Here is a 24,994-nt window from a genome sequence, read left to right as displayed (position 1 = left end):
GAAATAGATACCCTAATCCAGACTGTAAGGATTGTATCTGGGGATATCAGGATGGAGTTCGGAATTGAAAAATGCGCCTTAGTCAACATACAAAAAGGCAAAGTAACGAGAACTGAAGGGATAAAGCTACCAGATGGGAGCAACATCAAACACATAGATGAGACAGGATACAAATACCTGGGAATAATGGAAGGAGGGGATATAAAACACCAAGAGATGAAGGACACGATCAGGAAAGAATATGTGCAGAGACTCAAGGCGATACTCAAGTCAAAACTCAACGCCGGAAATATGATAAAAGCCATAAAGACATGGGCAGTGCCAGTAATCAGATACAGCGCAGGAATAGTGGAATGGACGAAGGCAGAACTCCGCAGCATAGATCAGAAAACCAGGAAACATATGACAATACACAAAGCACTACACCCAAGAGCAAATACGGACAGACTATGCATAACACGAAAGGAAGGAGGGAGAGGACTACTAAGTATAGAGGACTGCGTCAACATCGAGAACAGAGCACTGGGGCAATATCTGAAAACCAGTGAAGACGAGTGGCTAAAGAGTGCATGGGAAGAAGGACTAATAAAAGTAGACGAAGACCCAGAAATATACAGAGACAGGAGAATGACAGACAGAACAGAGGACTGGCACAACAAACCAATGCACGGACAATACATGAGACAGACTAAAGAACTAGCCAGCGATGACACGTGGCAATGGCTACAGAGGGGAGAGCTAAAGAAGGAAGCTGAAGGAATGATAACAGTGGCACAAGATCAGGCCCTAAGAACCAGATATGTTCAAAATACGATAGACAGAAATAACATCTCTCCCATATGTAGGAAGTGCAATACGAAAAATGAAACCATAAACCACATAGCAAGCGAATGCCCGGCACTTGCACAGAACCAGTACAAAAAGTGGCATGATTCAGTGGCAAAAGCCCTCCACTGGAGCCTGTGCAAGAAACATCAGCTACCTTGCAGTAATAAGTGGTACGAGCACCAACCTGAGGGAGTGATAGAAAACAATCAGGCAAAGATTCTCTGGGACTATGGTATCAGAACAGATAGGGTGATACGTGCAAACAGACCAGACGTGACATTGATTGACAAAGTCAAGAAGAAAATATCACTCATTGATGTCCCAATACCATGGGACACCAGAGTTGAAGAGAAAGAGAGGGAAAAAATGTTTAAGTATCAAGATCTGAAAATAGAAATAAGAAGGATATGGGATATGCCAGTGGAAATCGTACTCATAATCATAGGAGCACTAGGCACGATCCCAAGATCCCTGAAAAGGAACCTAGAAAAACTAGAGGTTGAAGTAGCTCCAGGACTCATGCAGAAGAGTGTGATCCTAGAAACGGCACACATAGTAAGAAAAGTGATGGACTCCTCAGGAGGCAGGATGCAACCTGGAACCCCACACTATAAATACCACCCAGTCGAATTGGAGGACTGTGATAGAGCAAAAAAAAATAAAAAAAAAAAATAATAATAAAAAATAAAAAAAAAAAAAATAATAATAATAATTAATAATAATAAGAATAATCAATAATAAAATAATAATAATAATAATATGTTTTATTAAAAGTGATTGCTGCCTCAGCTGCATTAATTTTATACAGGTTCTTCTCTATTTTTCGAATTATTGCTTTCTCATTGTTGCTTAAACTGGTGAGCAACGCACCGAAGATTGACATATCTCAATTAGGTCAAACGATTGGATTTTATTGGTAAAAAATTTCAGTGGGGGTAGTCAAATTTTTGGGTATATCCTGTAGAGTTTATTGCAGATAGAATTGATGTTAAATTCTATTTCTTTTCTATTCTTTCTGGACGTTTCGTCTCAATAAACCTCAGACATCCTCTTGGGCGGAGGTGGGTGAAGAACTGAAGTGACAGGGTGAGTCTAGCTGCTTATATTGCGGTCCAATGAAAAAGCAGCTCCCCACCCACTAGCCAATGAAAAGGCAGCGGCACGACGGCCCCTGGTGCGCCACAGGAATATAAGCAGCTGGACTCACCCTCTCACTTCAGTCCTTCACCCACCTCCGCCCAAGAGGATGTCTGAGGTTTATTCAGACGAAAAGAATTCCGGAAAGAATCGAAAGAATAGAAAAGAAATAGAATTTAACATTAATTCTATCTGCAATAAACTCTACGGGATATACCCAAAAATTTGACTACCCCCACTGAAATGTTTTACCAATAAAATCCAATCATTTGACCTAATTGAGATATGTCAACCTTCGGTGCGTTGCTCACCAGTTTCAGCAACAATGAGAAAGCAATAATTAGAAAAATAGAGAAGAACTTGTATGAAATTAATGCAGCTGACGCAGCAATCACTTTTAATAAATGTTTAAAAGAGGGTTTACTTCCAGCATACACTAACATAAATAATAATAATAATAATATAACTGTGATTACAAAATTCATATTATATGATAGTATTTTAAAGAAATACAATAACCTATCCATTTCACTCTTTTAATTAAGGATAACTCTCTCTCTCTCTCTCTCTCTCTCTCTCTCTCTCTCCACACAGGATATGTATGTCATAGTGGTAACTCCCTCCCTCTGTTTCGCTGGAACCTGAGAATTTTCTGAGAGAACAGAGAGATAAACACACACTCTCTCTCTTTACCGAGATGAAAGAATTTTTATGGTACTAGTATGTAAAATGTTTATTGATATTTTCTGTTGTTAATAATAATAATAATAATAATAATAATAATAATAAAACTGTAATTACAAAATTCATATGTGGTAGTATTTGAAAGAGATAAAAAATTACCTTTCCTTTTCACTTACGTAAGGATAACTCCTCTCACTTACTGTGATAAGAGAATTTTCATGGTAGATGCATGTGTTTATTAATATTTTCAAATAATAATAATAATAATAATAATAATAATAATAATAATAATAATAATAATAATATGAAGGTAGGAGACCCTCTCTCAAAAATTTTTTGTTAAAGATGATGGCAGCATCAGTGGAATTGATTTTATATATGGTCTTTTCAATTCTTCTTATTATTCTCTTCTCATCAGGGCTGATATTTGCTAATAGCTGGCCGATGTTCATATCTCGGTGAAAGAAATGTTTTCTAAAAATAATAATTTATTGATATGATAACAAAAGTGGTTAACAAATCTTAGTCTAAGGGCGTAACTGAATTCCAACGTTTCCAACCGTATCATCGGTTCATTTTCAAGGAAAGGTGAGCTTGAACTGATTGGAATGGGGTTGTTCGGCGGTATTTATTGTGTCCCAGGTGCTCTGTCTGATGGGCGCTGCGTTTTCATTGGCTGAACAGAGGATTAAGTCCCTGAGTCAAGCCGTCTTGCAGAAGTGGAAGCTCGCACTGCTCTTCTCGTGCGGACGCTGGAGACTGGGAGCGTGGTATTGGGAAGGTCATTGCCGATAGACGGGGGCACCTGATTGGCCCGTTCGACTGGCTCTATGGTGTTGGCGGGCGGCGCCCTACGTGCCACCGTCGGGAGGAGTGAAGTCTCTTGGGTGGTGTTGAGGCTGGGTCTCTCCTTCCCGATGTGTAGGGCCTCCAAGAGGCGGAGGCGACGGTAGTCTGCTGCCTTATCGATAATTCTGATATTAGGAATAATGTCATTCCTAGTTATCCTGGTATTGTGGACGTTTTTGGCATGATTATGGATGGCGCCTTCCTGAGCGTGGCAGGATATCCTCTTCGAAAATCGCATAGTCGTCATACCAATGTAAGCGCCGGGGCATTCCCGGACAGGGCATTTGTACTGGTAGACAACGTTAGTTTTCTTGAGAGGGTCCTGCATCACGGGGGCTGGATTGTTTTTCATAATCAGGCCACTGGTCTTCTTGCTCTTGTAGTAAATTATTAGTTTCACTTTTTTCGCAGGGTCCGTGGGGGAGACGTTCATTTCTATGATGGTACGAAGGGCTCGCTCGTCCTCTTTGTATTTCTTATAAAATACTTCCTTGTAAAAGAGAGTGACGTCTTCAAGGGCGGCGGGACGAGGCTCCTGCTGATACCATTTATAGATGTTTCTGCGAATGCATTTAGTGATGTCCCGGTTGGAATACCCGTTGTTAATTAAAACTTGGGCAACACGTTCTAATTCAGTGTGCGTGTCCTTCCACGAAGAGCAGTGTGAGAGAGCTCTCCTGATGAAGGCCTGATCGCAGTGCGCTTGTATCTCTCTGGACACTCGCTCTTGCCGTTCAGGCACATGCCCAGGTTTGTGGGTTTCGTATACACCTGTGTTACGAAGCGCTCCTCTTGTTGCCTGGCATATAACCTCAGACTGATCTGCAAGAGAAGGCTCCGATGACATGGAAGGGAGAAGTAGCGAACTGGGTGGCAGAGATGACGTCACGACTGAGAGAGGCAGTGCTCAGATGATGACTGGGAATGACGTCACAAGTGGTGATGACGTCACGGCCTCCCCTCGGTGAGAAGGGGAATCAGACACCACTGGGAGGAATACACAACAACGGGTCCTGTGATGTCATCAACGGGGCTGATGCCACAGCATCCCTCCGACTCGAAGAAGTGGCAACAGTCACTGGTGGAGCAATACAAGATGGCTGACCTAGACTACCCACAAAGACGAGGCCGGGAGAAGGGGGGATGGCCTGGCCAGCCTGAGGAGGAGGGGGGATGGCCTGGCCAGCCTCCAAAATGTGTGCAAGCAACCCATTCAGGACAGGGTACACCGTAGCCTGAGCAGAGTTCCATTTGACGTCTGTGTGTGTGGTGAGAGAGAGAGAGAGAGAGAGAGAGAGAGAGAGAGAGAGAGAGAGAGAGAGAGAGAGAGAGAGAGAGAGAGAGATGGTTAACGACTGAATTGGCTGTTAGTGGGTTCTGGGTTGTTTGCTGGTGCTGTTAGTTGTTAGAGTTCTGTGGTTGACTGAGTTTTTTAGTCGGTCTTGAGTCAGAAGCCGAGATAATCAATAGTGTTGGCAGCAGTCTATGGAGAGTGTTGAGGGATTGGTTAAGTTATTTAAGTAGTGTGTTATTGGTTTGTTGCTGACTGTTGTTGGGTTTGATGTTGGTTGCTTAGGAGTTGTTGTGCTGTGAGGTTTTTGTTGAGTTGTGTGTGAGTTCCTGTTGGATTATATGAGTAGTTGTGATTGAAGGTTGTTGTTGGTGTTTTTAGTAGGTGTGTGTTGTTATTTTGTTGTTTTTTTGTGTTGGTAATTGTTTGTGCATTGGTCTTTTGTTGTGGTTGTGTTCCTTGGTGGTGGTGGTGGTGGTTGTTGTTGTTGTTGAGTTGTGGTTGTGTTCCTTGTTGGTTTGCTATTGTTGACTTGTGGTCGTTGTTGTTGTTGTTGGGTTGTGGCTCTTGGTTTTGTCATGTAGTTCGTGGTGTCTCAGTGACCTTGACCAGCAGACAGCACAGCATAACCCAGAGTATCTGGAGTGGTTGGTAAGTACTTGTTTGTTTGTTTGTTTGCTTGTTTTTTCCTGTGTGTAGGTGTAGGTCAATTGTCCTGCATGTATTCTATAGTGTAACGATACTTCCAGCGACAAATCAATGGAAGAAACGGAAGGAGACACAGGAACAACTCTACTATGGGGGTTGAATACTGCACGAGACGAATCATCGGGAAGGAGCGAAAAACCTTCCCATGAAGGAAGAGTCGAAACCCTCCGATGTTCTCTCTAGCTATACAATGACTTCCACTGTTCTTAAGGCCATGCCCAGCATTCCGTGCAAAGACTCTTTAAGTACAAAAAGTAGAACGGCACCTAGAGCACGATGTGGGGGTCAGCTGCCGCCGAAGCCAAAAACGAGAACACGGAAAACCTGGAATTCCAGGCCACACATTGACGAGGCCGTGAAGAAGCAGAAGAAGCCATAATATCTGCCAAACACACACACATACACACACACACACACACACACTAAACACAACCAAAACGGGCAGTGAACCAGGTAAAGGCCAAGAGAGGTAAACTCTCGCCCAGGCAGTCAAAGAAAAGACTGATGCGTCATCGCAAGTGAATGGTCTTTGACCATCCTTCACCCGATCTATGCATGCATTGCCAGATATCACAAGATTCCTTACTTTCATCTGTTTTTTAACCAGATCCAGCTGGGCACTAGAAATTATCCTCTTGTTAAGACCGAAGGTTTGTTCGCGTATAAACAAACAAACTTTCACCTACGCAATACCAGCTGAGAAAATGTAAACATGAGTTAGGCTTGCGCTCAGAGCAATCTTTATCTTTCAATAACCTTTCAGAAATTTCAGTGATAAGTGTAATTATGGTAGTAATAACAAGATTCATCACATGCCACCATCATAAGGATTCCAGTCTCATTCTGGCGAGTTGACTTTGGCTTCATTGGCACTATCATACAACTCATCTCCGTTACTATCAATGACTTTTTTTTAATGATTTTATTTTTTAAATGATTTTATGAAACTTTTTTTCACATTTTCCCCTTCGCTATTAAAAATAATTGCAGCGAACATCAAGTGAGGCAGCATGCAAACCTGTTTGTAACTGTTTAGAACAATTCAGTCTTATGAATGATATTTATGAACAATATTGTTCATTATTGAATTGTTATCAGTGGTTGTTTGAGAATGGTGATGGAACGTAAACAAACAATGGTTTCCCTTTTAGGCACATGAAAAACATGATACAGAATCAGCTTGTTAACCCAGGTTTGATAACTTACAAAAATGTATCTCTGAATTGACTTCCATCTACAATTCTGGAAGAAGCGATTGTAAACCTGTATCGACATAAACAACTGAATTGAGAAACAGGCGACTGCTGACGTCATTTACCGTAACTATCGAGCGTTTATTAGAAGCTCTGTTAAATTGTCAAGTTGTTAAACCTTGCCAATTCTCAATGGTGGCTTCTATACGTTAAACCTTGCCAATTCTCAATGGTGGCTTCCATATAAGTAAAATAAAATAGATTTTTGTTCATCCCTCATGCAATGGAGATCTCAAGAATGAACAAAACAAATAATGGCCAGGCAAAAGAGATGTTAGGAACTGAAGAAATCACATCTAATGCTTATACAATGAAGTTGCATATTTTCAACAAAACTTCATTAATTTACGAGAAAATATCTCTGAATTATATCTCTTTTAACAATTAATTGCAATGAAGATATAGATAATACTCAATCAGCCAAGATTTTGAGATTTTAATGATATCAAATGCAACTGGTGAACATGAAGTTGATATTTTGTATTATGTACAGTAACAAGTAATACTATTGTAATTGGACACAACAAGCAAACCACCTTTATTATTGTCATCATTATTACAAATATAGTTGTACTATTTAACTTTTGCAAATAATCACTTTCTCAAAAAAATAAAAAAATAATTTAAAAAATTTCCAGTTTTGTAATTTAGAAGTCGTCTTATACTACAGATATGAGATAAATTCATGAAAATCTGCCATGATATTTTACCTCGTCTTATCTAAAGGTCGTCTTATACACGGAAATGATATTTTACCTCGTCTTATCTAAAGGTCGTCTTATACACGGAAATATGTGGTATATAATAGTACTGTATAGATATTTAAAGGCTAATTCTATGGCCTAACATTTAGGGGTTGAACATTATATTAGGTATAGTTTTGAAAAAGTGCAAGATTTGGTACTAGGCTTTGGATTTCCTTACAAAGGAAGTCAACATAGTAGCATTTCCTTCCGCACAAGTTGAGAAACTATTTTTTTCTTTTTGTAGAATGAAGACAATACTGTTTGCTACTTATAGTGGTTGCTTGGCAAGCTTTCAGTAGTTATGAAAAAACTTTTGTAAACAAAGGTCAGAAGTTATTTTCTTTGTTTATTTTAGTCAATTTTAATTATTTGAAATGAGAATGTATATATGATTTTATATACATTTTATAAGTATATTTCAAACTTTAAAGATTTCATATACATTCTATAGACATATTTTAAGCTTTTATCTCTTAATTTTAAATCAATTTTTTTTGGTCAGAATATTAAGACTAGGCTACGGTAGTCACTGCTAACATAACCTAGGCTTATTGCCAGAATCAAAACTCGGGGTATATGCTAGAATCCTAATATAGGCAGTAAAAGAAATGGGGTTGAACATTACATGAGTTGAATATTACACAAGTATATACAGTAGTTCTGTGCTATCCAGAAACCAAAGATAAAGTGAATAGTAACAGAGGGAGAGTCAGGGGTACTGCTCCATTCACCTTCATCACCACCAGTTAACTACCAAGTTGAATGACCAAGCAAAGAATACTCCTATTATAAAAGGCAGTGGTCTGTATTGCTAAGGGTTTGGTAGCTACGGTTAGTAATTTTTTAAATCCAAACATAATTTTTTAAATCCAAACAATCAATGAATATGGACAGTCTTCTCCAAAAATTGTGCAGTTAACCAAGGTTTTACTATATTTCATCGGGTCAATTTATTAAAAAAAAAAAAAAAAAATTAATGAATATGAACAAAGTCTTCTCCAAAAAGGGAATTGGTCATAAAGACTGGACTCTATCGCATGGTATCCTTATTACTTTACCACATGTACTTTTCTCTAATAAGCTCAGACAAAAAGGAATACTAACTATTGGGAAAATTTTCACTTTATCAAAATCACTACCTTTATACATTACTTAAGGAAATGATACTTATATCCAACAAGGAAGGAAAGAAAGTATTCTAGCGTATTTTAAACTTGATACCGACAACACCTGGATGAATACCTTCTCGTGTACAGTAGTAACAAGAACCAAACCCCGTTTCCAAAATACCTTGCTATGAATCTGAACTAAAATCATACTTTTCCCAAGTAAACAGCCAGGACTAGTTACTTTATGCATACCATGCTACTTACAAAAGCAATAACAATCACAAAAACATTAATGAAGAGATGTACCCTGAAATATTTAATACTAAACTCCAGCTCCTCCTACATGACAATTACTGGTATATAACATACCTCTTTTCACTTATTAAGTATAAAAGAAAAATGAAAAATGACTTCAAAGAATATGTAGACCTTCTTGCGTAATACAATATATTAACCCTTAAACGCCGAAGCGGTAAAAATCAAAACCTCTCCCGAATGCCGGGGCCGGTTTGGAGTGAGCGCGGAAGCGGAAAAAATAATTTTTTAAAAAAATCACAGCGCGCTTAGTTTTGAAGATTAAGAGTTCATTTTTGGCTCCTTTTTTTGTCATTGCCTGAAGTTTAGTATGCAACAATCAGAAATTATAAAAATTATCATTATCATATATAAATAATGTGATATATGATAGCGCAAAAACGAAATTTCATATATAATTGTATTCAAATCGCGCTGTGCGCAAAACGGTTAAAGGTAACAAGTTACTTTTTTATCGTTGTAATGTAAACTAAATTGCGATCTTTTTGGTATATAACACATTGTAAAACGATAAAAGCAACACAGAGAAAATATTATCACAAAATGATGCATGAATTCGTAACGAGCGGACGTAAAAAAATATATTTTTTTTTAAATTCACCATAAATCTAAATATTGTTATAGAGACTTCGAATTTGTTTCAAGATGAGGTTAAATGATGGAATTTTACGATACTGTAAGAGTTTTAGCTTACAATTGCAGTTTTCGACCATTTCGGACGAGTTAAAGTTGACCAAATGTCGAAATTTTTTTATAATTTTTTTTTTTATATGCAATTATTTCGGAAATTAGAAAAGCTACAACCTTCAAATATTTTTCCTTTTATTCTACATGAAATTGCACACATTTTCATATATAAAACTCTATAAAATGCCTAATATGAAACGGAGCAAATTTTCCGAGAATGTGATGTACGCAATTCGGAGATTTATGGCGGAGAATCCGTGCGCGGAGGGAAGGAAAGTTTTTTTCATAAATTCACCATAAATCGAAATATTGTGCTAGAGACTTCAAATTTGTTGCAAAATGAAGGTAAATGATTGAATATTACTAAAATATAAGAGTTTTAGCTTACAATTGCGTTTTTTGACCATTTCAGTAGAGTCAAAGTTGACCGAACATGGTTTTTTTTCTATTTATCGTGATTTATATGCAAATATTTCAAAAATGAGAAAAGCTACAACCTTTAATTATTTTACGTTGTATTCTACATGAAATTGCGCAAGTTTTCATATATAAAACTTTATGTAACGGCTAATTTAAAATGGTGCAAACATTGCCACAATCGCACGTATGATTTTTTCGGAAGTTACCGCGCGGATGTAAGGAAAATGTTATTTTTTTCATAAATTCACCATAAATCGAAATATTGTGCTAGAGACTTCCAATTTGTTAAAAAATGAAGTTAAATGATTGAATATTACTAAAATATAACAGTTTTAGCTTACAATTGTGTTTTTCGACCATTTCGGTAGAGTCAAAATTGACCGAAGGTTGAAAATTTGTCACTTACCATTTTTTATATGAAAATATTTCAAAACTGATAAAAGCTACAACCATGGGTTGTTTTTAGTTGTATTGTGCACGAAATTGAAATTGCGCACATTTCCATATATAAAACTTTATGTAACGGCTAATTTTAAAATGGTGCAAACATTACCACAATCGCATGTATGATTTTTTTCGGAAGAGTTACCGCGCGGACGTAAGGAAAAAGTTTTTTCATAAATTCACCATAAATTGAAATATTGTGCTAGAGACTTCCAATTTGTTGCAAAATTAAGGTAAATAGTTGAATATTACTACAATATAAGCGTTTTAGCTTACAATTGCGTTTTTCGACCATTTCGGTAGAGTCAAAGTTGACCGAAGGTTGAAATTTTGGCACTTATCGTTATTTATATGGAAATATTTCAAAACTGATAAAAGCTACAATCATGAGTATTTATTTGTTGTATTCTAAATGAAAATTGCGCACATTTTCATATATAATACTTCATGTAACGGATAATTTAAAATGGTGCAAAAATTATGTCAAAGTGACGAAATAATTTTTGAGATGTGTCACTGATACTTTTTAGTGCGATAAGAAAGAAATTCGCGCTTGCGCGCCTGCGTAACGATTGTAAACAAAACAACGCCTTGATCAACGTGAAAAAGTTTTCGGCTAGTTTTCGGCTAGGTCCTATAAGTATTTTTCCCCGAATTTTTAAAAAAAAATTTTTGTGTCGACGTATGGATACGTCCATTCGGCATACGGGGGACATTTTGACTCGACGTTTAATACGTCCATTCGGCGTTTAAGGGTTAATAACCACTAGGATGAATAAAAAATACATCTTCACAAACCCAAGGGAGCAGGAAAATGTTGCACTATCATAACCAATCACCTCAAGACAAAGTTGCCCTGATGCAAGCCAATTAACCATGCTTGAAGTTTAACAAAAGAAATTTAAATAATCATGAACTCAATGTAAACTCCATGTAGAGTCATGGTGTGTTCTTTCTAAGAAATACAACTGAAACAATCATGAACTTCACTGCATAATCATATTTCTAAAAACAGTCTGAAATATAATAGCAAATATGTAACTCCAAGGACAATTAACTTTCTTTTCCTTTTCATAGTTAGCAAAAGAACAACTGAGAGATAACTTACCTATGGCTGGAGCAAGATCTTGCATTATGCTGCTGTACTGGGCAGCACCAGTAGTAGTCATGCCAACCACCGATGCATGCCTCATTATATACAAAATCTCTTGGTTTTTTACCTCCTCTAATGCTCGAGACTTCCGCTGGTATTTTGATTCATATTTTTTAAGCTCAGTCAATAAATTCACCTCTAGTTTACTTGTCCAGTATTTATATAACAACCAACGGCTTGGAAAATCCAACTTCATTAAATTCAAATAGGGCTGCCTTTCAAGATATGTTGCCGTTTCTGAATCTACAGGTAGATTTAAACCGATCAAAAGTGCTTCTTTCTGACCAGACAAAATATTGTACCTAAACATTGCTTCAAAATTGTTTTCATCTGCTTGACAAGCTGCAGAAGCATATGCCATTTCTTCAGCTAACTGGAATTCTGTTATTTCATAATTTACAGTATACTTCTTTGGATCCTCTTCATCATCACTGTCATCATCCCCCAATTGGCGGTCCTGCTCCTGTTGAGCAAGAAACTCTTCAGCATCGTTGAATTCAGCATCATCATCATCATCCAAAAGTCCCTGTTTCTCGGCCTCTTCACCAGTTGTGGACTGCTTTCCAGCTTCTGTGTCGTCACTTGTAGCAATCTTAGTAGATTCAGTGGTTGTCTTTTTTTTTTCTTCTATGTTGTCACTTGCAGTCAACTTTGTAGATTTGGTAGTTGTTTTTTTTTGTTTTTCTATCTTACTTAACATCTCTGGATTTACACTTAACAAAAGCCATTTGCTGAAACCAAATTGTGATAATTGTACTTCTAAATGCTGTGGAATGATCCCTTGGCCATTGAAACTGTCCAGAGAAATTATTCCACAAAATTTTCTGCATGCATCTACCGTTACTTGCATGGAACCAATTTGCCTCTCCAATTCCATTACTTCCTGATGAAGGACATTATTCATTTCATGGATAGCCGGAGGAATACCGCGAGTTCCATGCAATGACCGAACAAGCCTGTTCACTTGATATCTAGATATTTTTTCACTTTTTGTTCTTGACCCTACACGCACTATGCTGTTGGTGTAGGAGGTCATACCCTCCAAAAACTGATCTAAAGCATGATTAGTAAAGCACACCACTAAAATAGGGGTTGGATGATCTACATTTTTCCAAGCTTTGCTGTTATGCAAGAGTATTTGAGTTATCTTTAAACCAATGAAAGTTTTCCCAGTACCAGGAGGTCCCTGTATAATTGCTAACTGACGTGTTAGAGCACTTCGCAAGGCCCTGCGTTGAGAGCTGTCTAATCCTAAATCCGTTTCGGTGGGCCATGCAATCAAATCCCGTTGAACAAAAACTTCTCGCATATGTGGCATCACATCATCTTCAAGCTCTACAGTATCATCTTCAAATTCAATAAGCATACTACAGGCTTCCTCCTTTTTCATATATTTCATTCTTTCATCACCCTAAGATCATATTTTTCACTGGCTCCTAAGTATTTTGGAGGATCAACATTAGACTGAACATGAATAATATATGGTGCTAAAGCTACGCCATTATCTACCATTTCCTGGAGGGCTTTTAAAACATGCTTGTATGCCATAAAATATGCTCTTGATTCAACCATGACAAATTTCTTAGAGAAGTTCAAATCTTCTATATCAGTTTCAAAATGAACTCCGATAGTACCCTCTTTCCTGTAAAGTTCAGCATCTCTTTCTGCAACAGATGCAAAGGTCAAGGTGTGAAAGTTATCACAGCTAAAACATAAAAGATTCCCATAAAGAAGCCTCTTGGAATTTTCTATTGATTTGATATGCTTGGGAAGGTTCAGCTTAACCAAGTGCATCATCTTCTTATTACTGAATTTGGTTCCGACAATTATTACATTTCTATACACTCTAATATCTTTAAATCTTGATTTTCCATCTCCACTAAAATCCAATATGCCTGTTCTCAGAGGCTTCACAAAATCTTCTCTCAGAAGTCTAAACTGAACATCTAAATAATGCTTCTCATCATTATATTTTCCTTCAACAATATTTTTCCTAAGGAAAGGTCTGTTACGACTCACTAAATCCAGCTTGGTTGGAAGCACAGATATTAATCTGAAATCCTCAGGAGGTTCCAAACCTTCCATTTCTTCTTTCCCTTTCCCTCTTTCTCTATGTGCATGTGTTCTCTCTTTCTCCCACTGCTGAGTGGCCTCTGTTAACATATCTTGTAGTCCTTCATACTTGGTAATTAGCTCTTGAGAAACAAAAGCCAACTGCTTCAAATGCAATAACACTGCAATGCATGTATCAACTATATTTGGGACTTTATCAATGGCTATATTTGTCAACGCCTGGGAATAAGCAGTTAGAAATGTATGTAAATGAGTGAAAAACTCTTTTGCTTGGTCAAGATACTTTCTTTTCACAGTCATTGCAAATGAACATAGCTTATCCATAAATCTTGGCTCACAAGTTCTTGTGAAAAGTTCATACAGGGACTCTCTGTTAGATTTTGTATTTGTGGCATAAGCGAGAACCTTTATCAATAGGAAGAATTTATCATCTTTGATATTATCATCTTTAAGCAACAAATCATACCCAGAGTGTTCCCTGAGTAACTCTAAAGCCACTGCATCAGAAGGGCATGTATGAAGACGTTCTAGCTCCTTATACCCCATGGGGAACTCTCTCTGTCTTCTCTGTCCTGTCTTATGGTAATAGCCCCTGGCACGCATGCCTCTGGGTGCTTGGTTTTTGAAAGGTGACCTAGTTCCATCATTCCTGCTGTACCTTTCTGAAGAAACATTTTCTCCTTTTCCTGTATCTCTGTAGTGTTGGTTATTAAAAGGAGAGGCAGTTCTACCACCTCTGTAATGCTGATTGTCAAAAGAGAAGCCATCATCAATATTTTGCGAAATTAGTGAATCGTAACTTCTTGCTCCCCTTCTCTCTTTAGGGCTGACACTTCTCCAGTTCCCTCTTGCTGAACCTCTGTGGGCTGCTCGTCCCTGGCCACGACCTTGCCCTCTATGCATGGGTGAATATTCCCTTGAATTTGAACTTGGAGAATATGATCTATAACCTCCAGCACCATCTCGCCAAGACTGACTCATTCCACTGGGAGAAAAAAAAGAAGAAAGTAATTATGTTATGTAAAAGATACCTGTACTACATGAAATAAGCTAAAGAAAAAACCGACTAACAATACAAAATCAGCTATGACACATAAATAAAAGTGATTGGCTGTTGTACAGTGTTCAAGTTCGACCAAGTGTCAGACCAGGTTGTATAAAACATGCTTACATGAAGGAAATGTTCCAAAGTAATGGGCAGGGAGAATAATTTTCTTAAGGAGAATTACTCACTTGTTAAAAATCAAATAACAACAGAAAAAATGGATTTTCATAATAAAATTGTTCATATAAACTTACCAAATTACATGCTATAGTTTCCATGCATGTGGTAGTCTTTCATTCAAAAATTTCAGTAGTGCTTTGATAGTTAGTATATATGACAAGGGCCCCTTTCTACGGGTTGTTGGAACAAGTTAGCAGATAACATCATTCTGTTTATGCCCTTATTTTCATGGGAGGGGAGGAGGGAGTGCTCTGATTCTGTCATTACTTGGTAAGTATATATATGCAACTTAATTTCATTATGAAACTATAATTTTCATATAATTAACTTCCCAAGTAATTATATAGCTGAATCCCACCGATTGGGGCAAGATGAATGGACATACAGTCAAACCCTGTATTCGTGTTCTCGAGATTCGCGGACTCAACTATTTGTGGATTTTTATTTTTGACTATATCTACCCATCATTCCTGGGAAATTCACCAATTTGTGGGTTTTCTAACAATAAATATTCACTAATTACTGCATTTTCATGTTATTTTCATGACTAAATACATTTTTGTTGGAAAAATGATTTACTAATTTTCAAATATTAATATTGATTAATCCTGCATTAGTAAGTTTAATAAAACAAAATATCAAATATGCAGTGGCCAGTTTTTGGCAAGGGGGTGTCCTGTCTTTGGCGGGGTGCTGATTAGTGAAAACCGCCATTATTCGAAATATGATATTGTTAAGATACAATAAAGTTTTGTACATACTTACCTGGCAGCTATAGACTCGGTCGTCCCGACAGAATTTCAAAACTCGCGGCACACGCGACAGGTAGGTCAGGTGATCCACCATTCCCGCCGCTGGGTGGCGGGTTCTGGAACTATTCCCGTTTTCTAAGCCATAATTTCTCTTCCACCTGTCTCCTGAGGGGAGGCTGGGTGGGCCATTAATCGTATATATCTGCCAGGTAAGTATGTACAAAACTTTATTGTATCTTAACAATATCATTTTTGTACAAGTAACTTACCCAGCAGATATATACTTAGCTGATTGGCACCCTTGGTGGCGGGCAAGAGACAGCTAAAAACAAAATAATACTTAAACTAAATACATTAAAAAACAGGGAAAAAAACAACCTATGTTCTTGGATAACATAATCCATAGTTCCTACCTTATTGGGCTGAAGACTTCATGACTACTGTCGATGAGTCTGCTTGCCTCAAGAGCTTCAACGAGGAATGAACCTATGTTGAATAACTCTTTGGATCGTGTCAATGGGGGCTAGCCCGCTTACGCGACAGAGCCTATACTGGATCGTACCAATGGGGGCTGACCCACTACATGGTAGAGCCTTGACCTTTTGTCATATCAATGGAGACTCGCCCTCTTACATGACAGAGTTAAGGTTATCAAACAAATCACAAAGAGCACTGAAGCCAATCCCGATCACCTGACCATGTTAGTCTTGTTACAATCTATGAATTGTAAGAGGGTCCCTATTCCCTCTGACAATTAACCAATAAAAACAACCAACCACCATAACAGTAATTTAAGCCTTAAACTAATTAGGAAGGATTAGCCTCAGCCCCTTCTCCCAGCACTGAATTCGCCGAAACATACGCTCCCAGAGCAAAGCACTTTCGTACGAAATTTAACGTCTCTTAGGTAATTCGAGGCGAACACCGAATTACATCTCCAAAATGTCGATTCTATAAGAGTCTGAAGCGACCATGTTTTGTGAAATACCATAGACGTAGCTATGGCTCTCACTTCATGAGCTCTCACTCTGAGAACCTTGAAATGCTCTTCTTCGCATTTAAGGTGAGCTTCCCTTATTACATCTTTTATGAAGAATGTAAGGGCGTTCTTAGAAATCGCTCTTTTCGGATCTCTTACAGAGCACCAAAGACTTTCATCTGTACCTTTCAGCAACTTCTTCTTCTCCAGGTAGAACTTGAGTGCCCTGACTGGACACAAAGTCCTTTCTAGTTCTCTCCCTGTTAATGAAGATATTCCTTTTATCTCAAAGCTTCTTGGCCAGGGCTTTGAGGGATTTTCATTTTTCGCTAGAAAAAATGGTTGAAAGGAGCAAATCGCTGAATCCTTCTTAAACCCCACTTTACCTTCCAAAGCTTGCAACTCGCTCACTCTCTTGGCTGTTGCTAACGCAAAAAGGAATAAAGACTTTCTTGTTAAGTCTCTAAACGAAGCTGCGTGAGAAGGTACAAATTTCTCCGACATTAGGAACTTGAGGACCACATCCAAGTTCCAGCTAGGCTTCTTGATTACTTGTTCTTTCTTGGTCTCAAAACCTTAAGGTCGGATGAAGATCTTTATTATTAGTCAGATCTATTCCTCTATGTCGAAAAACTGAGGCCAGCATACTTCTGTAACCCTTCACTGTTGAAACTGCCAGGTTACAGTCTTTTCTCAAATATAGGAGAAAATCTGCGATTTCCGTTACAGAGGTACTGGAGGAGGATATTTTCTTTTCCTTACACCATCTTCTAAACAACTCCCACTTCGACTGATATACTTTAGAAGTGGAGACTCTTCTGGCTCTTGCAATAGCCTTCGCCACTTCTCGTGAAACAAAAGCCCCTTGCTCTGACAAGTCCTTCGACAGTCTGAAGGCGGTCAGACTTAGAGCGGGGAGGTTTTTGTGAAACCTGTCGAAGTGGGGTTGTTTGAGAAGATCGTTCCTTAGTGGAAGCGCATCTTGGAAAATCCACTAACCACTCCAGCACTCTGTGAACCAATCGAGAGCCGGCCAGAAGGGAGCGATGAGGGTCATTCTTGTTCCTTCCGAGCCAGCGAACTTCCTCAATACTTCTCCTACTATCTTGAAAGGAGGGAAGGCGTAAGCGTCCAAGCCCGTCCAATCTAGCAGAAAGCTGTCTACTGCTACTGCTTGAGGATCCGAGATCTGGGGAGCAATAGGTTTCTAACCTGTGATTCTTGTTGGTCGCGAGCAGGTCTATATTGGGCCTTCCCCACAGATGCCAAAGTTGTTGGCAAATCTGAGGATTGAGAGTCCATTCCTTGGGTAGGACTTGTTCTTTTCTGCTTAACAGATCTGCCCGGACATTTTTCTCTCCCTGCACAAACCTTGTGAGGAGAGAGATCTTCCTTTCCTGTGCCCAAATCAGCAGATCCTTTGCTGATTCGTACAGGGAAAAGGAATGCGTCCCCCCTTGTTTCTTTATATAAGCGAGGGCTGTGTGTTGTCCGAGTGAATCTGAATCCCCAGACCTGAGACCTGTCCTCGAAATGAACCAAAGCTAGATGAATGGCTGTTAGCTCTTTCTTGTTTATGTGCCAGGACACTTGTTCTCCTTCCCAAATGCCTGACACCTCTTGCGAACCTAGGGTCGCTCCCCACCCTGAATCTGAGGCGTCTGCAAACAACGCTAGGCGAGGGTTCTGTAAGCGAAGGGAGATTCCTTTGCTTAGTTTCTGTGGATCTAACCACCAACGGATATTCTCCTTGATCCGTTTCGAGATAGGAAAAGTCTCTCCCAGATTGTTGGACTTCCAATCCCACTTCTCCTTCAGATAAAATTGAAGGGGTCGTAGGTGAAGTCTTCCTTAGGAAACGAACTGTTCCATCGAGGAGAGGGTCCCCAGCAAGCTCATCCATTCCCTCGCGGAACAATGTCCTTTCCTTAAGAAGACTGACACCTTTTCTAGGCAGCGTTCTCACCTTTCCTGCGAAGGATACGCTAGAAAATCCCGAGAATCCATCTGAATCCCCAGATAGACAATACTTTGTCTGGGGAGTCAGCATGGATTTCTCGTGATTTACTAAAAGTCCTAAGGACTTTGTCAACTTTAGAGTAACTAATAGGTCCTCCAGACATTTTTTTCTCCGATTGGGCTCTTATTAGCCAATCGTCCAGATATAACGATATCCTGATCCCTTCCAGATGTAGCCAATAAGCTACATTCTTCATGATGTCCGTAAAGACTTGAGGGGCAGTCGAAAGTCCGAAGCACATCGCTCGGAACTGGAACACTTTCCCCTTGCAACATGAACCTCAGATACTTCCTTGCTGCCGGATGAATTGGCACATGGAAATACGCATCCTGAAGGTCCAGGGACACCATCCAGTCCCCTGGACGAAGAGCAGATAGAACAGAGGAAGACGTCTCCATTGAAAATTTCTTCTTCAAGACAAAGAAATTCAGGGCACTGACGTCTAGAACTGGTCTCCATCCCCCCGATGCTTTCGGTACCAGGAATAGCCGATTGTAGAATCCTGGAGACTGGAGATCTTGAACCAGTTCTACCGCTTCTTTGTAAATCATCTGTTCCACTGCTTGCAACATAGCAAGCTTTCGGACCGGATCCGAGTATCTTGCGGTCAACTCCCTTGGAGTTGCGTCAAGGGAGGATTTTTCATTTTTCCTGAAGGGGATCAAGTATCCTTTTTTCAGGATAGAGAGGGACCAGGAGTCCGCTCCCTTCTGCGCCCAGACTTTGGCAAAGTGGAGTAGCCTGGCGCCTACTTTCGTCTGGAGGACTTCCTGTTCATCTAGACTTCCCGAAGGACCTTCTAGATGGTCTACTCTTTCTCTCTGGTCTTCTACCTCTAAGAGGGGCTCTAGAAGAGGAGGCTCCTCGAAAGGGCTGAACAAAAGAGGGTCTCTCTTCTTTCTCTAAAGGCACTGCCGGCCTAAACTTCCTTGCTGAGTGCGTGAGGAGATCTTGAGTTGCCTTCTCCGTAAGAGATTTCGACACCTCTCTAACCGTCTCTTGTGGAAAAAGGTGCGGGGATAAAGGAGCAAAAAGAAGAGATGTCCTTTGCAAGGGTGATACTGCTCTTGCTAAGAAAGAGCTAAAGACAGATCTCTTCTTCAATACTCCCGTTCCAAAAAAGAGAGGCAACTTCCACAGAACCGTCCATGACCGCTCGGTCCAGGCAAGCCAGGACGCTCGAAAAGTTCCTCCATGGAAACAAAGTCAGTGTCCCTGAGCTCTCTTAGCTAATGCTCCTAAAGCCCAGTCCATAAAGTTGAAGACTTCTAGGGTTTTAAAGAGGCCCTTTAGAAGGTGGTCCAGCTCACACATGCCCCAAGTCGCCTTAGCAGACAGCAACGACTTCCTCTAGCAGAGTCCACTAAGGAAGCAAAATCCGCATCCGCGGAAGAAGGCAGACCTAACCCCATCGGCTCTTTGGTCTCTTACCACCTTCCTGGTTTGCCTGTTAACTTGGAAGGAGGGCAGGAAAAGGAAACTGTCTTGCCCGCTTCCCTTCTGGAAGTCAACCACTCTGAAAAAGTTTTTTAAAGCCTTTTTCATACAAAGAGCGGGGCGCATCTTAACGAAGGAAGACGATTTGAGAGCTTTAGTGCTGGACATCCAACGATCCATGGTGAAGGAGGGTCCGCAGGATGAAGGGAGTCTCCGAACTCCTTTAGCAGCAAAAGAGAAAGTCTCTTGTAGTCCGAAACTGCTACATCTACAGGCTCTTCGTCTTCCGATACCTGGTCCAACTGATCTACAGAAGGAGATCGTTTTGGAGTGATCTGGCTCTTCCCGGGAGAAGAACTCCTTTCCCGAGAAGGGGAGCGCGGAACATTCGCACTCCTATACGAAGAGAGAGGTTCCTGTCTGTCGGAAACACTCTTGTGCCTACTAGACTCTTGTTGTCTAGGTTGGTCGGGTTCGTGGCGCTTGCTAGGCTCCTGGCGTCCTGATTCAGGGCGCTTGAAAAGATCCCCGCGTCCTGATTCCTGACGCTTAACAGGCTCTTGGCGCCCTAACACTTGACGCCTAACGTACTCCTGGCGTCCTGTTTTCTGGCGTCCTAACTCCTGGCGCCCTGACTCCTGACGCCCACGCTGGTGACGTCCTGGCGCCCCGCCCTGTAAACGTTCCTGGCGCCGCTGACTTTTGCTGACCTCCTGAGCCCCTGACTCATGGCGTCCTGGCTCATAGCGTCCCGATTCCTGCCTTCTAACAGAATCCTGACGTCCTGAATCCTGTGTTCTAAGAGGCTCTTGACGCCCTTTTTTGCGTCTTGCTGCCTCTTTGCGCCTGTCTGGCTCCTGGTCCTGAAGACCCAAGGGATCCTGATACCTAAATCGGTTTTCCGGTTCCTTGCACCTAAACCGATCGAGACTTCTGCTCGATTCGCTGCGTCTAAAAGGGCGCTTCGGGGAAGAAAGCCTATAGGGCGAAAGGGCTCTTCTCTCAGGAGAACAACTCCCTATCAGACGAGTCTCTCGACGAAGGCGATAAACGCCCTGGAGATCGTAGAGTTTCTCTCCTATACGAAGCAGGACGCTTAGCGGAACTCTTAACAGGGAGCGAGACATCCTTCCTCCTTGTAGAGTCCTTAGCAAAAGAGCCTACGAGCGAAGCTAACTGCTCTTGCAGATTGACCAAAAACTTCTTGGTAGGATCCTGAAGAGCAGGCTCCTCTTGTCTCGTCTTCTTAGGTCCCGAAGGCCAATCCTCGGGAAAACGCTCTGGGCTGGAGTCAGCAGCGTCTCCTTTAGGCGCCTTCCCAAGGCTCTCTTCAAAAGGGCGCGAAAGGGAAGGCCGAACTCCATCCTCGTTTAGGAGAGGAAGAGTCTGAGGCCGAAAAACACTCCTTTAGGACGCCTTTTCTACGGCAATCCGAGGCAGCCTGGGACTTAAACAACAGGATCTGCCGAAGGGACGCCTGACCGTTGGGGATGATGTTCTGCACCTCCTCCCTGCGGCTTTCGACATTCCTCCTCCCCTGGTCCTGGGAGTTTGGAAGAGGTCTAGGCCTAGGAGCAATGAGGAACCGGTCAGACGCCCCTCCCCCTTCCACTGCACTGGGACACTGCACAAATCACTATCACCACTCTTACCTTGGTTTAGAGCTCGTAGCTGCTGACTGAAGTTTCTTTAATTTGAAGCTTTTACATTTTCCCTCTCTGACGAAGAATCTTTGGATTCAGAACAGGGAGAAGAAGCTGAGGCTAAGGGAAAATTGTTAGAGGAAGAGTTAATTTCTTGTTCTAAGGAGCAAGATCTACTAGAGACCTAGCTGAAGCCTTTCTCACTCTATCTCTCTCAAGCTTCCTAACATATGATGATAATTCCTTCCATTCAAGCTCCGTAAGGTTCTCGCATTCCACACAGGTGTTAATAAAAGAACATTCATTCTCCCTGCATTTAGTGCAAATACTATGAGGATCCAATGCCGATTTAGGCAGCCTAACCTTACAGTCTTCCCTACTGCAAACTCTAAACATACGTGAAGCCTTAGCGTCAGACATCGTGAAAGAGTAGTCACAACCAAAGTCGAAAACAGTCCCACAATAGCGTATGCCAAGCCAGAGAAAAAACAGAATAACGTCACCCAAAAAAAACCAATCCAAAATTCTCGGCAAACGAGTTGAAATCCAAGATGGAGGAACGAACATAGGTGTTTTTTTTTTTTTTGTTTTTTTTTTTCCGTTCAACCGACAGAGAAATTATGACTTAGAAAACGGGAATAGTTCCAGACCCGCCACCCAGCGGCGGGAAATGGTGGATCACCTGACCTACCTGTCCGCGTGTGCCGCGAGTTTTGAAATTCTGTCGGGACGACCGAGTCTATAGCTAAGTATATATCTGCTGGGTAAGTTACTTGTACAAAAACAGTCATTTCCTGCTATACAATCTTTAAAAAAACCTTTTGGGTGGAATTTCCTCTACCCATCCTCTGCCAAAAAACCATCAAACTTCTTTATCTCATCCTCCATGAAGAGTTCTTCTGCAGAAGGAAGGCTTTGTGAACCATTTGAGGTTTCAGTGACTGGCTGATCAAGCGTCTTCACTCCAGTTAGGCCAAACAAAGTTGGTTATGAGCAACTTTCTCAGTCTCTTTGTCAGTCATGTTCACTATATATGTAATTGTTTTCATCTAAATTTACTCTAAAATAAAAAAAACAACTGATACAATTTCAAAATTGGAAATGAAATTACAATTTCTTAAAAAATTACTATTTTATGATAAAATGATATTGTTAAACTACAATAAAGTTTTGTACATACTTACCTGGCAGATATATACTTAGCTATAGTCTCCGACGTTCCGACAGAATTTCAAATCTCGCGGCACACGCGACAGGTAGGTCAGGTGGTCTACCTTACCCGCCGCTGGGTGGCGGGCGTATGAACCAATCTATCTCTTCCAGCCAGATTTTTTCTTTCACCTGTCTCCTGAGGGGAGGCTGGTGGGCCATTAGACGTATATATCTGCCAGGTAAGTATACAAAACTTTATTGTAGTTTAACAATATCATTTTTGTACATGAACTTCCCTGCCAGATATATATTTAGCTGATTGGCACCCTTGGTGGAGGGTAAGAGACAGCTAAAGTAATAAGGAGAGATAAGAAACAACTGATGTTGTAGGATATAAATAACCTTGGTTCTTACCTGTTCAGGCAGAAGACTTCATTGATACTGTCTCTGAGTCTGCGTTGCCTGGAGAGCTACAGCTAGGACGTGACCTGATGCTGAAAGACTCTCGGATCTACCACTGGGATATATGATCCCTTTGTGTGGTAGAATCCAAGTCGGATCCTGTTAAAGGGAGTTCGTCCCTATCTTAAACAGGTCCTAACCACTACTACTGCAAGGAGCCACACTCATCAGACCACCTAACCAAACTACTAAGATTAGTATTACGACCTAAAGAGATGCCTTCATGCATCCTCATTTAAGGCAACCTACAACAACAAATACAAGGGGGAAAAATTTATACTACTAAACAGGATGAGTTCCAGCTCCCTGCCCCAGCACTGAATCCGCAGATACGTACGGGCCCAAGGCGAAGCATTTTTTTTCGTAAGTGATTCTCACATCACGTAAGTAGTGGTTCGCGAACACTGACTGACATCTCCAGAATGTTGTCTCCATCAGATTTTGCACGGACATATTCTTGTTGAAAGCAAGAGAAGTTGCTATGGCTCTTACTTCGTGTGCTTTCACTTTAAGAAGCCTAAGATGTTCTTCTCTGCAGGATCCGTGTGCTTCTTTGATGAGGCTTCTCAAGAAGAAGGACAATGCGTTCTTCGACAATGGACGAGTAGGCTCTTTTACTGAACACCACAGACCTCTCGGTTGGCTTTCAGTTGCTCTTTTCTTCTAAGGTAGTATTTCACCATTCTCACTGGGCAAAGAGTTCTCTCGGGTTCTTCTCCTACCAAAGAAGATAACCCACGAATCTCGAAGTTCTTGGGCCATGGACTTGATGGGTTCTCATTCTTTGCAAGAAAACCAAGAAGGAAAGAGCAAATGAGAGAGTCCTCCTTAAAACCCACATTACCATCAATCGCCTGAAGCTCACTCACTCTTCCTGGTAAGGTCTCTGAATGAGGCTGAATTAGGGGGTTCAAACCTAGAGGACCCAAGGAATTGAAGGACTACATCCAAATTCCAGCTAGGTGTCTTAGGAGACTGCATTTTCGTTGTATCAAAAGACCTAATAAGGTCCTGTAGGTCCTTATCTTCCGATAAGTTGAGGCCCCTGTGCCTGAAGACATTCGCCAACATATCTACGATAGCCTTAATCGTCGAAACGACTAAGCCACATTCTTGTCTTAAGAATAAAAAGAAGTCTGCAATTTGATTCACAGAGGTACTGGAAGAGGAAACGTTTATTCCTCTTGCACCATCTTCTGAAGATCCCACTTCGACTGGTACACTCGTAAGGTGGAAGACCTCCTCGCTCTAGCGATTGCCTTAGCAGCTGCTGACGAAAAGCCTTTCGCTCTGACCAGTTTCTGGACAGAGCTTCGAACAAGGGGAGAACGGTAGTTAACTGCTTGTCCGCGCGACTGGGAGGTAAACAAATCACTTTTGCTTTTGGCCCATGCAAAATACGCAGAGTGAGGGGTGGCATGAGGAGGGACTATATGTAAAGGACCTCAGGTTTGTATAGTTAGGAAAAATGCAATTTTCGACAAATTGTCATTTGTTCCGATACGTAATACAAACCATCGGTCCTTTAACAATAGGAAGACTCACTTCTTGGTGGGAGGAATCTGAGTCTTTTGATGAACGACTGGTGTTCGTCCATCCCTGGAATGCCTCCCTGGTCGTAAGAGCG

General features: G+C 40.7%; 1 pseudogene; it reads right to left on the bottom strand.

Annotated features, from left to right (window-relative positions):
• LOC135216233 (NFX1-type zinc finger-containing protein 1-like) overlaps positions 1-24,994 on the bottom strand; it is a 228,053-nt pseudogene that overhangs the window by 188,204 nt on the left and 14,855 nt on the right.

The sequence above is a fragment of the Macrobrachium nipponense genome, chromosome 11 (assembly GCF_015104395.2).
Source record: "Macrobrachium nipponense isolate FS-2020 chromosome 11, ASM1510439v2, whole genome shotgun sequence".
Classification (NCBI taxonomy): Eukaryota; Metazoa; Arthropoda; class Malacostraca; order Decapoda; family Palaemonidae; genus Macrobrachium; species Macrobrachium nipponense.
The sequence above is the reverse complement of the archived record's forward strand: the minus strand, read 5'-3'. Positions and strand labels throughout refer to the sequence as shown.